Source organism: Pipistrellus hanaki (genome assembly GCF_964339955.1).
Source record: "Pipistrellus hanaki genome assembly, chromosome: 3".
Classification (NCBI taxonomy): Eukaryota; Metazoa; Chordata; class Mammalia; order Chiroptera; family Vespertilionidae; genus Pipistrellus; species Pipistrellus hanaki.
In genome coordinates, this window is record NC_140505.1 from 137,865,203 (window position 1) to 137,882,002 (window position 16,800).

Genomic DNA, 16,800 nt, shown 5'->3' on the forward strand with positions numbered 1-16,800 from the left:
CCTCTAGTAGAGATAGATCTATTTAAAAATTTAAACAGATATTCTGTAAGTCCATTCTAAGTGTCATAGTGGGTGTTAATATTTTGTTTATTGTTGTTTTACTTAATGAACAAGAACCAAAGCATTTGCAGCACGAAATGGTTGACTCATCCACAAATTCTTTTCATCACTAGCTTCTAACACTGTGTAAAATACCACACTAACCACAATGTTCCTCTGAGAATCAGACATCTCTAAGTCTACTAGATGACCGCACTCTAATTTAGCATCTATGGAGCCCAATTCAGAGTCATGAATCAAAAGAAGGCACCCTGACTCTCAGACTCCAGGAATTTATATTGTCTCTTTTCTTCTTTCTCCCAACTTTTCTCCTCTTTTTTCTACATGCTCTGCAGAGAAAAAGCCAGACGCCCTTTGAAGATAGAGAAATACAAACAAATTTGAAAAGTTGAAAAGGCAGATTCTCCTAGTTCTTGGCCAAATCTAGAAGGTGAGCCAAAGTGATAGGAACAGGTACGGTAAGTAGGTCCTCGGATAATGTCGTAGATCCGTTCCTATGGCGACATAATGTGATTTTTCCTGTAAGTCAGAACCCACCTACATAAGCACCTATGTCACTCACATGGAGCACACACACAGCAGTAATGAAGTGAAACAGTAAAAAAAATTTAAAAGAAAGATAACCATTCCTGGCCTTTACTTGTGATAAATAAATAATAAAAAACATAAAGCACATATGTACTTCCATCAAAATGATGGAACATTTTTATTTTTTATAAATAAATGGGAGATGGTGACGTCACCATGAAACAACATACGTCAAGCCCGACATAACCCAAGGACTGCCTGTATTACTACTATATTTTTGGGAAAGTACTTACCGGACAATGTGAACTGAAAAGATGGATGTGGGAGCATCCAACACACACTATGAACATTTACTTTGCTGTCTAAAAGCCATCACTAATATGCAAGTGTGTATGCATAAATTTGAAGCTATTGCAGCATCTTATGTTTTAAAACAGATATAAAATGATGAATGGGAGAAAGCATAGTATAGGTTTTCTAATACCACATTTTTCTACATTCCATTCAGGTTTATACAGTAGAATAATCTTACATTTTTTAAAAGTGTAGAAAGAGTCTCCAGATAGCATGGGTCATTTATTTCATTAATTTGTGAGCTATCAGAATGGACTAATGCTGCATCTCGTCAGATATCAGTGGTGAAGTTTCTGAGTTCTGAAATCCGACGATTGGACTAAATCCAAGCTCTTCTACATGCATAGTGTGCAACTTTGGGCAAGTTATCTCATTACTCCAAGATCCGGTTGCTTATCTATAAAATGGAAACAAAGTGCCGCATTATAAAATTACTGTGAGTTAAACCTCTCAAGTTCAAATAACGGGCCTGATGTTTAATAATTACACAATAAACATTATTTCTGTAATTTTCTTTGTTCTTTTAATACTGGCAATAAAAAAAAAAAGCAGGGAGAAATTCTTTAGCATTTGGGTCAATCCAAATCAAATGGGATAATCAGTTGTGAGCCGACTTTAAGTCACAAAATATTATGGCTATGAAGCCAAAATTCCATTACATAGAGACGGCATGTTGGTGAAAAAAAAGCAGGAGAATCAGTGCCAGGAGAGTATTTTTAGCTCCAGTTTCTCCAATTACCAGCTATGTGACCTTGGGTAAGTCACTTAATCTCCGAGGGTCAACTTTCTCATATGTAAAAAGGAATCACACACATACCAGGCATTTATTGTGGGAATTAAAATAGGTCATTCATATGAAGTCAAAATTACGAATGTTCAGTTGAGTAAGGAATTTCCTTCACTCTGGGAGACAATAAGAAACAGAAACAAATCAATCAATGCAAACCAGCACATGCTCAGCAGAAGGCCTTTCCTCTGCAGAGCCTTCCCTGCTTCTACGTTCTCCCTCCCCAGAGCAATGTTGTTTACTCTGCCTCTCCTGCTACCTCCAGGCATGTCCTCCTCATCTGTCTCATCCTTGTTTACACGTCTGTGGCCTATAGAAATGAACATGTCTCATTTGTTTCCATATCCCCAGCAACCAGCCCAGAGAACGGTTCTCAGCAAATGATTTTTTAATCACTGATTGACTGCTTAAAAATAAAAGGATGTATCCTCCTGACATTAAAGACAGGACAAATCATTTCTTAGGCAAAGTGGCCAAGAGAAAAACAACTCCATGCCACTATTAACTTCACAAGATTGCCTTTCACATGTGTATCTCCAGTTGCATGGTTCTTGGTATTGTGATGAGAAATGCTATGCTAATATGCCACAGTCAGGCAGATGTGCCTTTTGTTGGGTAGATAAAGACCGAAGCCTGCTGGTGGAGCTGACGCTGCACAGCCATCTGGAAAGAAAGCTTGGAATACTGTAGTGGGGCCAGAAAATGAGCATTTGCTTCATGAATGTGGCACTCGTACAACTGTCGGAACAAAGCTGGCTGGGAACCAAACCCTGTGCTTGTCTGCCGGTCCTCCTGGAGGAGTTTATATGTCGCATCGGCTACAAGAGGCAGGCAAGGGTTTTCAGAGACAGGGAAAAGAGAAGATACAATGTCATTTAAAACACAATTCTAGGCGCCATCTCAAGTGGAAACCCTGTAACTTTGAGTGGATCCATACCACAATGTTTAAACATTTCCATTCATGATCAGATCACTCTCATCTTGGCCTCAGTCACATGTGAGCCGTAGAGGCCGGTACTGCCTAGGACGTAAGCAGAGAACCTGCACTCACACGCACGCGGAACAGTTTTGGGTGGAGGGTGTAGTAAACGTATAAACAATTTATACACTAAAGCATTCAGCAATTCTTGATGGAAGGGACAAATCCTTATAGCTCTTTGCCAATAAAATATAGGGTTTCTCTGTTTTTAGTAACCATTTGGAAATAAAATCCTACTTCACAGCTAGATAATATTTTAATATTTAATCAGCTAATCTAAAAAATGATTATGAAAAAAACCTTAGTATTGATATTTGTCTGAAATTATTTAAATAAATCTCTTCAAAGTATTATCCTTCTGAACTAATATGATACAGGTCTTGTAGTAATAGCAGCTAGTAAATCCAAAACAGTCTTTTAAAAATGAAAAAAATTGGAATTAAATCGGTCAGATGGAATGTCAGAAAATGAGTTGTAATTTTTATTTAATACATAATTAACTATGGCTTTTCAAACTCTAACTCTTCCATGTTTGACAATACTGAGTCTGTATAAGCAATCCATTCTTTGTTAAGTTGGCTTTTATTGCCCACAGAGGCCTAGTGGTCTATCTGTCTAACCCATCCTTTCCCTTCCAATGTAATGTAACCAATGAAATGCCCTTGTGTGGAGTGTCAGTCACGGAGTCATGGCTAAATCAAAGACCTATTAAAAATTGTGCTAATAATCTGAAAATAGGCCAAAAATAAGCATGCCAACATACTAACCTAGAAAATTTTACTCAACTCAAGGGTTCTCAAGATCAAGGACTGGGTCCCAATCACCTTTCAATTCCCAATACTTAGAGCAGACACCTACACTTAGTAAAATCTCAAAAGATTTTGTTCAACAGCTTGAGACACTGATTAAGAATTTGACTATGATAAAAAAATATTTCAGCTCAATATATGTTTATAAAGGCAGAATCAATAATAGATGCATATTAAATACATTACCCTGTTCTTTAAATTTTGACTTTTAAACATCCTACAACAAATGGATCTTTGCAGTCAGCTCGCTTCAGGTGAGCAGAAAAAAGATTAAAGGGTATAAATAATGAAGAAACGCTACTTGGGGATGTATAGATGAAGTAAAAGTGGACGTGAAGAGGAAAAAAGGTCTAAGCACTCCAAGGGAGAAAAAAAGTAAGTAGCAGAACTTAGTTTTATCACAAAATCAACCTTCTTCATTTATAAAGAATTTCCTAAGGGATTTTTAAAAATAACAATCAATGAAAAGATCTTTAAAGAAGAAAAAAAATAAATGAATCACTTTAATTCAGTTCAATAAAAGCTTTTCTTTATTTTCTGAGTAATAGATTTCCCTTTTCGGGCCCTCTAAGGCCAGGTCTCTGTAGTCAGCATAAAGTGAAATTGAGCAATTATTTCTTGGATTTTAATTTAAACTGTTGTAGATCAGAATAATTTAGGTCAATTATGATCAAGGATTCGTGTCAGCATGATAGCCTCCAGTTTTGAGTTAATGATCCCCTCCCTCAGTGTGGCTGTGAAAAGAGCATTCGATAGGAGGTCAGAGGAGGTGGACGCCTTTTTTAAATTCATCAGAAAACTAGGAACTATTCATCTCTCTGGGCTGCAGTGTTATCATCTGATCACTGTAGATAATATTTGCACAGTCAAGTTGTTTTTATTTATTTATTTTTTTAAATATATTTTATTGATTTTTGTACAGAGAGGAAGGGAGAGAGATAGAGAGTTAGAAACATCGATGAGAGAGAATCATCGATCAGCTGCCTCTTGCACACCCCCTACTGGGGATATGCCCGCAACCAAGGTACATGCCCTTGACCGGAATCGAACCCGGGGCCCTTCAGTCCCCAAGCCGACGCTCTATCCATTGAGCCAAACCGGTCCCGGCAAGTCAAGTTGTTTTAATGAGCAATGAAACACTGTATGTAAATAACTTTGTACATAGAAGTTCTACATAAATATAATGAATTCATTGTGAAAACCCCCTCCACCCTTCATCTCATCATACTCTATATAGTTTGCCTACACTTCTCTTTAGCAAGATATTATCAAAGAGCTATGGCTGGAAAGCAAAGTTATTTGCTATCCTATATAATAAAAGGATAATATGTAAATTGACCTTAATAGCAGAATGACCAGGAATGACTGGTCACTATGATGCGCACTGACCACAAGGGGTCAGATGCTCAATGTAGGAACTGCCCCCGGTGGTCAGTGCCCTCCCACAGGGGGAGCTCAACCACAAGCGGGCTGATGGAACCCCCCCCCCCCCCCCCCCCGCCCCGAGTGTGCACAAATTTTTGTTAAAATGTATAAACAAATGCATTGGAAAGAAAGGAAACATTTTCCAATGTACTTGCGTTAATATCAAACAAAGCACTTATCAGAAAAATCATTTCTTCTATAGTATTCAGATTGTTTTAGGGAGTATAAAAACACGTATAATTTAACACATGATAAAAACATATTTTTTCACCCTAATAAGTGGTCTTATTTTTTCAATGGGCCTGAATTGTTTGCTTCCATCTTACTAATGCTAAAATTTTATAAAATCAACTTTTTTTAGTTCAGTAGGTTCAAATTCATATACCATAAAAGCAGCTCTTCCAAAAACTGAAAATGTCATTTAGCATTTTATGTGCAATGAGTACTTAGAAATGCAGAATGCTTGCTTTTGTTATCATTAGGGTTAATAATAGTTTACACTCTAAACCATGCAAATATTGGCAGCAATATCAGGCCTTGTTGAGAAATTTTTGGATTCATTTGAAACCTAACCTAAATAAAAGTAGACTGGGTGAATCCACATGAACTAAAACCCCAAATTCTGTGAATTTTTGTTCCAAATTTACAGGACTTTAAGTCCTCCCTATGATACTGTTGTAATTAGCTAATCTACATATATAAAAAGCCAGAGACAGGAACGCCAAAATGCCCAGAATGACTAGTCGCTATGATTCCTACTGCAGCCAGCAAACCGGTCCAATTGAGGGAAAGGCCAGCCGGCCAACCTCCCATGACCCCTCCCCATAGCCAGCCCCATCCCTGTTCCGCCTGCCCTCCCCTGATCAGGAGCAGGGCCAGTAGGCCAGTCTCCTGCAACCCCTCCCCCTGGCTGACCCCGTCCCTGATCAGTCCCTCTACTCCAATCTCAGGTGGGGCAGCTGGCCAATCCCCTCACAGCCCTTGCCCCAGCTGGCCCCACCCTGATCAGCTTGCCTCACCCAGAACAGCCTGCAGTCCCTCCCCCAGCCAGTTCCACCCCCAGTTGGCCCTCCCACTCCAATTAGGGGCAGGACCAGCTGGCCAATCACCTGCAGTCCCTCCCCCTGGCTGGCCCAGCCTGATTGGCTGGTCAGGGTGGGCTGGCCGGTCAGGGTGGGCGGGCCAGCCAGCCCCCCACCATCTCCTCCTCCTGACAGGTCCAGCCCCATATGCCACCATCAGGGCTGAACCAGCTGGAACCCACCTGTGCACATATTCGCGCACTGGGCCTCTAGTTATTAATAACAGAAAAGAAGCAAAAAGGAAAGCTAGACATTATAGGGGTCATTTGGGCAGCTTCACCAGGAAGTTGCAACTTTGCTCTTCCCAGGGAACCACTAGCTTATTCCCTGCAAAACACTGGGGGAAGGGGCCAACAAAGGGAAGATAGACACTTGCCCAATAAAGTTGGGGTGGCATAGGAAAGATACTTGCTTGCCAGTCAAACCGGGGAACAGAGATGATTGGTCAAAATGAGTATGGCTGCTGCAAACACACACAGAATCGGGAATACTAATCTCTTTTTTTTTTTTTTTAAATATATTTTATTGATTTTTTACAGAGAGGAAGGGAGAGAGATAGAGAGCTAGAAACATCGATGAGAGAGAAACATTGACCAGTCGCCTCTTGCACATTCCCCACTGGGGATATGCCCGCAACCAATGTACATGCCCTTGACCGGAATCGAACCTGGGACCTTTCAGTCTGCAGACCGATGCTCTACCACTGAGCCAAACCGGTTTCGGTGAATCTCTTAAACAAAGAAGTTCTCTTTCTCTTCTGACTCTTGACTCATGGGGCTCTTTTGCTCTGGCTTCCTTTCATCCGCCCACATGGCCCACAACAGACTGATGGACTGCAGCAGGAAACCCACATTAAGGTAGCCTGATGCTGTATTGGCCTGTGCAGCCATGGAAAGGAACTGGACATTGCTCTGATTCTAGCCCCGCTAAAGGCAAAAGGGGACCTCTTCCTTGGTGGGACTGAGGTGCATAGGACTTTGGAAACTCAGGGCTTTGATTCCACAGAAATAAATCTTCCTATAACACCTCATCCCTCCACGCAAGTCTTAAAAATTCTCATTTCTTAGAATATCAGAAAAAATCCGCCCCCATTAGCAGCCAGGACCTCCTATCTAATAACGTCTAGATGCATATGATTTATACAACAGCAAAAACATTATCATAGTTGCCAAGAAATTAAAAAAATATTTTATTGGTTTTAGTGAGAGGCAGATATTTTGTTCTTTTTGCTGCTGTTTGCCTATTTGCTTTTAGTGAGAGACCTATTTAAATTTTCTTTAATTATTATTAAACATGGTAGCAAAATGGGAATACGTGAAAAATAAACCAGATATTGTCTGGAGATAGTAAAATTGTCTTTTTACAACTGAGATATAGAAAGATTTTTGGATAGTAGAAATTACTTCACAATTAAGATAAGTATTATTTTACATTAAGATGAAAAGTTATAATTAAGATAAAAATTATTTTCAGGTTGGCTTTTTAAATGTTCTAAGTCCTTTGTTTTGTTTTCCTCTTCCTGTATTGGTATAGGGGCTGTAGCCAAATAAGAAACTATGCCTTCAGTGGAGGCAATAATAACGCCAATCTCCTACATTGGGTTTGGCTTCTAAAACATTTCAGTTTTGGCTTCAAAAACACATTATACAATACAATGACAATTTTTTAAAATTAGAAATTCAATATAGGTCCTTTGCTTATTTTTAAAAAATGAAAATACATTAAAATATACATATTATTCTATCTCAATCAACTTGGGGTTACATGACTTTACTTTAAAAAAAAGAAAAAGAAAGGTAATTATTAACCAAAATAGAAATTTCTCTTTTACTATGAAATTAGAGGACTCAGAGATCCTGTATATCAGCAGTTTCGTTTTACTCATGAGATACTTTTCTAGCTGTTAGCTCTGAGAACCCAGTTCTGCTGAATCATCAGTATAGTGATTTTTAAATTCTATTATGGCTGCTCTTGAGTACTCAGAAACTTAAATTGAATAAAAAGAAAAACTATTCAAAAAAGGGACTTTAAGTGTACTTAGGAAATATATTTTAAAATAATTTTCAATAGTTTTACAAGAAACAGTAAAAGAAATGTATATGCATGCCATTCTTTAAAAAAAGACACACAGCTATTGAATATTTCATTTTTTTATGTTCTATGAATGGAAAATGTATACTATGGCATATATCGAAAGTAACTGTAGTATGTTCATAATCATTAATATATTTCTTTATAATGTAAAATAGTTGGCTAAAATTATTCTTTTTTAATCCAAAACAATAATTTTAGAAGATGTGTTCACTCCTTGTCACTGGGCTAGTTCTGAGGCTTGGCTCCCCTGTCCTGGCATGGTTGGACCTCCAGGCTCTTGATTCACACAAGAAAGAATTCATGAGTGAGTCAAAGGGAGAGCTAAAGCAAGTTTTATTTAGGTGGAGAAAAAGAGAGTTCTTGGAGACAGGATCAGGGGTTGAGCCCAGGACTGGCTGCTTCCTGGCCCCCCTGGCTGCAAGTCTCACAGCACCCCACTTGAAATAAGTGAAAGTACACATCTGAGTAGACATGATGAACGAGGGAGGGAGTCGTGTGTCACCATCATTCAGTTTTTGGGATTTTATATGGTTCCAAGGGTAGGTTGTTTCTCAACTTTGTGGTTCCAAATTCTGACTTTGGTGAGGAGGGGGTTTTGTTTCTAATAGGGTGCCTTCTAGAAGTGCCATAGGGTTCATTCCCCTCGGTCCCCCTTCTACTTGTGGTGTCAGTTTTCATTACAATGATGATAGAATGAGCTTTGGGGTTATTCTCTGGTCAGTTTTCCTCTACCTTGGACTGATGTAGTTTAAGTCCTTGTTGTTGCCTTCTGCTACTATCACAGGAACTTCCTGCCATTGACTGTTTCCCTTTGATCTTGCACGAAGGTGAGGGCTCTGGTGAGGGGACCTAGAAGCTTATGAGCCTGTGATATCCACTTCCACTTCCTCATTCCACTGTCAGGAGCTTTTCCTAAGAGTTTCTATCCTGCCTCTCTATGTCCATTGCAGCATTACTCACAATAGCCAAGATATGAAAACAATCTGTGTCCATCACTAAACAAACGGATAAAGAACATGTGGAATATCACTTAGCTATTCAAAAGAATGAAATTTTGCCATTTGCAACAACATGGATGGGCGTAGAAAGTGCCATGCTAAGTGAAATAAGTCAGTTACAAATACCATACTATATGATTTCATTTATATGTGGAATCTAATAAATAAATGAAAAAACAAAATAGAAATAAATTCATAGATACAGAGACAAACTAATAGTCACTAGATAGTAGGTTGAAGTGGGTGGATAGGTGAAAAAGTAAAGGGAATTAATAAGAACAAATTGTCATTTATAAAAATGGTCACAGAGATGTAAACTCCAGCATAGGAAATATAGTCAATAATACTGTAATAACTATGTATAATGTCAGATGGATACTAGACAGTGGGTTGATCACTTTTTGACATTAAATACACACACACAGTATTTTAGTGGGTATAAAACAATCTTTTGTTGTTTTCTTTGTATTCACACACTTTATTTAACAAGTTATCTATTAAGGAAAATCTGTTGGGATATTTTTCAATCTTTTTTTTTTAAAATATATTTTATTGATTTTTTACAGAGGGGAAGGGAGAGAGATAGAGAGCTAGAAATGTCGATAAGAGAGAAACACCGACCAGCTGTCTCTTGCACACCCTTTACCGGGGATGTGCCCGCAACCAACGTACATGCTCCCGACCAGAATCGAACCTGGGACCTTTCAGTCTGCAGACCGACATTCTTCCACTGAGCCAAACTGGTTTCGGCATATTTTTCAATCTTTATTATAAACAACTAGAGGCCCAGTGCACGAAATTCATGCATGAGGGGGTTGTCCCTCAGCCCAGCCTGCACCCTCTCACAATTCAGGACTGCTGGCTCCCAACTGCTCGCCTGCCTGCCTTCCTTCCTGATTGCCCCTAATCGCTTCTGCCTGCCAACCTGATCACCCCCTAACCACTCCCATGACAGCCGGATTGATGTCTAACTGCTCCTCTGCCAGCCTGATTGCTCCTAACTGCCCTCCTCTGCAGGCCTGGCCCCCCTCACCCCCTCAACTGCTCTCCCCTGTAGGCCTGGATCCCCTCCAATTGCCCTTCTCTACAGGCCCAGCCACACCCAACTTCCCTCCTCTGCCGGCCTGGTCACCCCTAACTGGCCTCCCTGAAGGCTTGATCACCCCCAACTGCCCTCCCTTGTAGGACTGGTCCCTCCCAACTGCACTCCTCTGCTGGCCATTTTGTGGTGGCTATTTTGTGTCCACATGAGGGCAACCATCTTGTGTTGGAGTGACAGTAAATTTGCATATTACTATTTTATTAGATAGGATACTGTGATGAATACCTTTGTGCCTGTAGTTTTACATACTTGGGCAGTGATCCCTTTAAAATATACATTGAGTGGCAGATTATTATGATCTCTGAATGCATAACAATGTGGCCACTCAGTGTATATATTTTAGTGTGTTCCCTGGGTCTAATGTTGTTAACCAGTAGGGAGAGGTCCTCATCCCTATATGTTGCTAGTGGGAGTGGAATTCTAGCAATATCCTGAGTAAAAGCATATTCTGAGACTCACAGAAGAGGGTGAAATGTTGAGGAAAGCTTTGGAATTACGTCCCTGAGTTTCCAAAATCCCATTCTCCATTTTCCTGCCAATGAAGAAGTGTAGCTATGGATTCAATAGGGCTAGATTCAGAGTCAGTGTCCAAAGTTTCCATTCCATATTGGAGCAGAGTCCACTATGGCATCAGGCTAGCTTGGCTGTGTTCCCCACTGCATATGGCAAGGAAGCATGAATGAGAGAGCTCCGTGAGCCAAGAGCCAAGAGCAAAGAGAGAATTTCTTTGTTTAGGAGATTGTGTATTGCCAAATTTTCTTTGTTCTCAGTGTGACTAATAGACACCTTCCCTAATAACTTCAATGTCGCTGCACGTGTGTCTATTTCCCCTTTCTTGGACCCCTTTCCCTTGTGATGGGTTGGTGGTTCCCTAGGGATTGTGAAGTTGGAGCTTCCTGGTGAAGCTGCCCAAATGACATGTCTGTAATGTCTGGCCTGCCCTTGCTCCTTTCCTATTAATAATAACTGGCCAATTACACTGGTTTCAATGGCATGTTCATTTTACACCTATTCTCTAAACAACAATAAGTATGTGTTTCCCTTAAATCAGATAATTGCAAAAAAATGGCTGACGAGATTGATAGTAATATGAAGAAATTTGATTTTTTTTTAATTATTGGAAGTCAAACATATCAACATTCAGAAAATGTGCTTATATCCACAAACCGTTATTTTCTAGATGACCAATGCACAATGTTATATTATCAAAGATACATAAATAGTGCATTTAAAGTACAAGATAGATACATTTTAAAGGAACACTTTGAAAAGCTCATTGGTGTAATTTCAGATTCCACATTGCCAATAATTTTCATGAAACCACCATTTGTCAACCAAGGTGTAATATAAAAGAACATACAAAGTTATGTTAAAGGGCTCTTCAAATACTCCTCTCTGTTCTAACTACATCTCTGTGTGGGGTTAACTTTTTTTTTTTTTTTTATGTACTCCAACTGAAAGAACAGACTGCCATGAATTGAAAGCAGAAGCAGACACGAAAATCCAACTGTCTTCTCTCAAGCCAAACATTAATGAAATTTGCAAAACTGTAAAATAATGTTGCTCTTCTAAGCATTCCATTTTGGAAAATATAATCATTTTGTTAAAAATAAGCAGGTGCCTATGTTAAGAGGTGATGGATTTATTATTGACATTAAAATAAATGAACAAATATACATTTTAAATCTTAGTTTTAATGTATATGCTAAATATCAATAGATAAAACCCATATAAACTAAATTTTTTATGGGTCATCAATTTTTGAGAATTTTATGAGATTCTGAGACTAAAATGTTTACAAATACCTGACCTAATCAATACAAACTTACTCACTGGTGCACACCCCTTAAGGATCTGATAATCATTAAAGAGTCCAAGAGACAACACCCAGCCCTCCATCTGAAGGACATCCAGTAATCTCTTCCTCCCATTTCCAAACCTTGGACAATTTTTCCTGATAGTAACTGTTATGTAAAGAGATCACATTTTATTATTTCATTAAGTACTTAAAAGATTCAAAATGTGTGTCGGTGTGATAACATTGTAATTAACTAGCTTTTAATACCAGGAAATCAACAAAGGCAAGGCCAGACATTCTAGGAATATTCCCTATAAAACACTGGGAGAGGAATCCAATGAAGGGAAAACAGACACATACTCAGTAAAGCTGGGATGACATAGGGAAGGTACTTGTCTGTCAATTCAGACCTGGGGACAGAGGTGGTTGGCCAGAATGGGTGTGGCCACTTGCAGAAATTTGGAATCTAAATCCCCTGAACAAAGAAGTTCACTGTCTTGGTTCCTGAGTGGTTCTCAACTTTTCTAATTCCGAGAGCCTTTAATACAGTTCCTCACGTGTGGTGACCCCATACCATAAAATTATTGTTTTGGTCGCGACCCACAGGTTGAGAACCGCTAGCAGGATTGCCTAAGACCATTGGAAAACACAGATATTTACATTAAGATTCATAACAGTAGCAAAATTACAGTTATGAAGTAGCAACGAAAATAATTTTATAGTTGGAGGTCACCACAACATGAAGAGCTGTATTAAAGGGTCGTGGCTTTGGAAAGGTTGAGGACCACCGCTAGGAGCATTGTGTTTAACTCCTGGTTTGCGGGCCCTTTTGCTTCTGCTCTCTTGAATTCACTCGTGTGGCCTCATACACAATGTTCTAACGGACTGCAGCTAGCCTAACGCTGTACGGGACCCTACTCCAATATGGAAACTCTGTACGCTGGCTCTGATTTTAGCCCTACTGCTCTCCACTTCTGTGACTGGACTAAGGGAAATGGGACTTTGGAAACTCAGGGGTGTAATTCCATGGAAATAAAGCTTTCTACCATATCCTATCCTTCCCTTCGAGTCTCAGAAAATTCCTTTTCTCAGAATATGCAGGGCCTCCACCCCCAGCAGCAGCCAATGGGGAAGAGGACACCCTCCCTCCCCTCCCCCAACACACACACACACACACACACACACACACACACACACACTTCACCCAGTTACAGGATCTTTCCTGCTTTAAATTATTAATTTTCTTTAGATGACTACATAGGCAGGATGAGAATTTTGATGTACATTTCTGTTCTATAAACAACAGAACCCACAAAGGAGCAACAACCTTATTAATTTCCTCAAGTCCCAAAGTGCAAAGCACTTGATTATCAATGATTATGTTCTTAGAGCAAGGCCTGAATGACTAAGAGCTGGGAGGAGAGGCAGCAATTGTATCCATGATAGACTTTTCAGAGGGAATAAGCAGGAATGAGGGGGGAAAAAATCCTCTGTCCCTCTTGACAAATGGAGGACATCTGGTCAACTTTAATGAAGCATATGGACCCTGAACATTAGCCGAGTGTTCCTTCTGTTGTTCTTACAGAGACTCTACCACTCAAGAGACTATAATTTCTTATTTTAAAACAGGAATAAAACGGGATCAATTTGTGAGATAAAGCCAGTGGTAGACTGAAGGAACAAATCTGACTTTTAGCAAAAGTCCACCATATTGGCATGTCTGGAGTTTATGTTGTATGACAGGTTTGCATTCCAAGTTATGAGAGTATGGGTCCCATAGGCATCCACCGTGGAGCACCTAAAAACCAAGGGGAGGAATGCATTTCCTGTGAGACTCATTGGTATCGCCGGGGATAAAGGAAGCAGGCCATGCAATAAAGTCAGGTGAAAAGCCGGTCATTTAAATCTTAAAATTAAACCTGAAGTTGAGCAATCAATCTTTGGTAAAATGTATAATCAAATGAAGGCCACCTAAGATTAAAGCAAGGAAAAATTACTTCTTTGACACATCGTTTGGGTAAAACTTGAGGAGTTATTGAATACTTAAGATGTGCACCCTTCCTACAAATAACAAATTACTTGAAAAAAAAAATACATCTGGGGACTCAATAGGGACCCACAGGGGATGTTTAGGATTCTTTCAGATCCTCTTCTCTGGTGACCCAAGGGTGCCTCAGGGGAAATAGACTTAGAAAAATAACTAAAAATGTCACTTTATTCAAGAAAGACATCTCTGTCTTTTCTTTACTAAATGTCTTTACCTTTAGAGCAAACTCCTCCCTTTGTTTTTCACACATACCTTGAATTATAAATAGTGACCTAATTTGAAATTGTCAGGGCTGAGGTGGCTAGTTAGCACAGACAAAAAACTCCTGTCTGAGGCTAACCAAAACAAAGAGCACATGCAGGTTCGCCAGGGGGATGAAAAAATTTAATTCAGTCGGTGTTTTCTCAGGTGCAGTTAGTGAAAAGATCTCTCTCTCTCGCTCTCTCTCTCTCTCTCTCTCTCTCTCTCTCTCTCTCTCTCTCTCTCTCTTTCTCTCCCTACTATCTCTCTCCCTTCTTTCTCCCTCTTTTATTCATCTTTCTTTTACTTTATGTAGAATGATAAGAAAGGACTATTGTTTTCCCATGGCCCATTTCCCTCATGCCCCTCTACCAGCATTAGCACAAAGAGAGAATTATAAACCAAAAAGTTGGCAGCTCCTGCCTAATTTATGTGAGCTATTTTAAAATGTGAGAGTCAGAAGAAAAATCTCATTCCTGCACAGCCTTAGAATGATCCTGAGGAAAGCACACACACACACACACACACACACACACACACACTCATGCTTTGGAGAGACACAATTTTAACCTAGTAAAATTAAATGCTATATTAGGAAATTTATCCTTACAAGTGAAAATTACAGTTCCAGAGAAAAACATTCATATACATACACTTAGCATAAACTTTGGTATTTTCAGTACAACATCAATGGACAGACATCTTTGATAATTGACAGCTGCTTTGTTCAAAATATTAACTCTTGTTTCTCTCCCCATCTCCCTCCTTAAGAAACCATTTAAATTACCTAATTAACAACAAGTTGATGTTTTAAACATGAGAATGGCAGGACTTTCTAAAAAAAAAAATCTGAAATATCATTTTAGCTTACATGAAAAGCTAATCATTTATAATAAAAATTAAAAGTGCACTGTTGTTTTTTTTCCTGGGTCTATCCTTCCATTATTATTTTTAGTAAATATGAGCTCATAAGACTGCATCTGCAATATTCAATGAGGTTAAACCAAGCCAGCTGCCCTCTGCAACTGTTATTGGAGAAAAATGGGCCTCATGGGAATGGGGTTCTTGGGGTACCACTGGAATAAGCATTTCCAGAGGCACCGAGGGAAGGATGAGATATGGTAGAAAGCTTTATTTCTGGGGAATTATACCCCTGGGCTTCCAAAGTCCCATTTCCCTTTGTCCAATCATAAAAGACATGTAGCTGGGGTGTCTTAAAGGCAGAAGCAAAACCAGTGTCCAGAGTTTTCTTTCCATGTTGGTGCCAGTACAGATCAGCATCAGATTAGTTGCAGTCCATTAGTCCATTGTGTAATGAGGTCCTCATGGCGTTGGGCTATGTGGGTGAATGCAGGGAAGCAGGAGCAACAGAACCCCGAAAGCTCTGAGTCACAGGAATCCCAAGAGAACCAAGAGAACAAACTGTTTTTTTCAGGGAATTAAGTCCCAGGAGCCCAAGTGAGTAAACTCCTTGACTCAGGGGACTATGTATTCCCAAATGTTGCATGCTTGCAGCGGACATGCCCATTCTGGCCATTCTTAGGTGTGATTAACAACAAGCACCTTCCTAGTCCCCTCAAGTTTACTGAGCATGAATCTGTCTTCCCTCTTCCCTCTTCCCTTTGCTGGACCCCTGGGGAGTGTAAATTAGCTTTCTGGTGAAGCTGCCCAAATGACATGCTAAAATGTCTGGCCTTCCCTTTGCTCCTTTCCTAGCCTACATAATGAAGAGGTAATATGCAAATTAACCCTCATGCCCTCACAAGATGGCTGCTTATGACCAAGACAGCAGGGGGGTTAGTGAGGGATGACCAAATGACTGAACAAGCAGGCTGAGTGGGGCAGCCAGGCCAGCGGGGGGGGGGGGGGGGGGGGGGGGAGAGAGGAGATGCAGGGGGGAGGGCATTGGGGGTGATCAGGCCAACAGAGGGGGCAGTTGGTGGTGATTAGGCTGGTGGGGGGGGGAGTGAGGGGTGACTAGGCCAGTGGAGGGTAGTTGGGGGCAACCAGGTCAGCAGGTGGGTAGTTAGGAGCAACCAGGCCAGCAGAGGGGGACAGTTGGTGGCAATTAGGCTGGTAAGGGGGCAGTAAAAGTAACCAGGCTGGTAGGGGTGTAGTTAGGAGCAACCAGGCCAACAGGGAGAGGACAGTTGGGGGTGATCTGGCCAGCAGCAGTGGGCACTTAGGGGCGACCAGGCAGGCAGGCAGGTGAGCAGCTGGAGCCAGCAGTCCAGGGATGTGAGAGGGATGTCCGATTGCCAGTTTAGATCTGGGGTGTCTGGGATCAAGCCTAAACTGGCAGTCAGACATTTCCCAAGGGGTCCCAGATTGGAGAGGGTACAGGCAGGGCTGAGGGGACCCCTCCACCCCATGCACAAATTTTGTGCACTGGGCCTCTAGTTATTAATAACTAGCTAATTACAATGGTATCACAAATAACTATCCATTTCCTCAGTTGACATGAGATATAAAAACTTAGTGATATAGTTTTTTTAAT